Genomic DNA, 1,357 nt, shown 5'->3' with positions numbered 1-1,357 from the left:
ATTTTCAGTTTTAGTTTTAGAAAATTATTATTATGTAAAATTTTAAATTTATTCTTTTATTTTATTTGAAACAAATAATATTTCAGTGGAAAAATAAATTTTTCTTAAAATTTTAGGCGGAAATATCAGGTCCAAAACACAAAAAGATTTACTAGAGGTCTCCTCGTAAATATTCTCACATCATTCTCTAAGTTTCTTTGTACGTTGTTCCATGTTTTGTTTATTTACACATGAGACTTATTTTGAGTTATCTAGCCATCAAATTAAACTTTATCTTTAAATAAATAATTGGCGAAACTTAAATGTGTTAGTTTAAAAAAAAATGTGTTACAATCTCTTATAAGATACCAAAATCAAAAATACAAAATAAAACTTAAAACATACTAAAAAACTGTATTCTAACGAAAATATTAAGCTAAAAGTATAATTATTTTAAAATTACAAATGATAGTTAAACTCTTTCTTGAAACCAATGAAAAAGACAAAAAACATCAATTATGGATAAATTTTATAAGTTTAACAAATTTAGATATATAATCCGCGTGTTATGAAAATCGTTTTGTTATTAGGAAATAAAAAAAATAGTTTACACCATTCATAAGAAATACTATAACAAGACCCATAACCCCATTATTCATAGACCATTGAATTATATATTAATCATATGAATTGTGATTTCATCCTTATAAAAACCATAAAAATATGGCAAAATGATCTAAATATAAAGAACTAAAAAACACAAATATCTATTTAAAACACAGACCTATAATCTCAAGCAATTATAATTTATAAAATATATATATTGATATATTACACTTACAGCATATTCCGCGCGTAGCGCGGACGTACCCTAGTAAATAATACGTAGACCTACTCTAGTAAATAATTATTTGATGTGAAATAAAAAACTTATAATAAAAAAGCTGAATATGAAAAATCCAACTAATATCAACAACCAATAAAAAAAACAATACATATTATTATGGATTCCATTTTCTTGGCTTTTAATATATTGAATAAATTCAATAACAAACAATCCCTGTAATGTTTTAATTTTTTTCAATAAATATTTAAATAAGTTTAAATAAGTATTCAACAATTTAAATAATGTATTCAGCATGTCCGAGTAGTTTTAATAAGATTTCTGAGATAAAAAAATATCAAATATAAATTTAACAAAAATAAAAATTCTAATTAGCTTTTTTTTAATTATTAATATCTCTTTTACTTTTTATCTTGTTCTCTTCCATAACTTCATCATCTTTGACGGTAGATAGATCTGGATCGAAGAATCAAATTATCATCATCTGTTGTTTGCGGAGGCATCTGTAGCGCAGATCAGAGTGATTCGCAGAGT

Source organism: Brassica oleracea, chromosome C7 (assembly GCF_000695525.1).
Source record: "Brassica oleracea var. oleracea cultivar TO1000 chromosome C7, BOL, whole genome shotgun sequence".
In the NCBI taxonomy this organism is placed as follows: Eukaryota; Viridiplantae; Streptophyta; class Magnoliopsida; order Brassicales; family Brassicaceae; genus Brassica; species Brassica oleracea.
Note: the sequence above shows the minus strand (reverse complement) of the source record.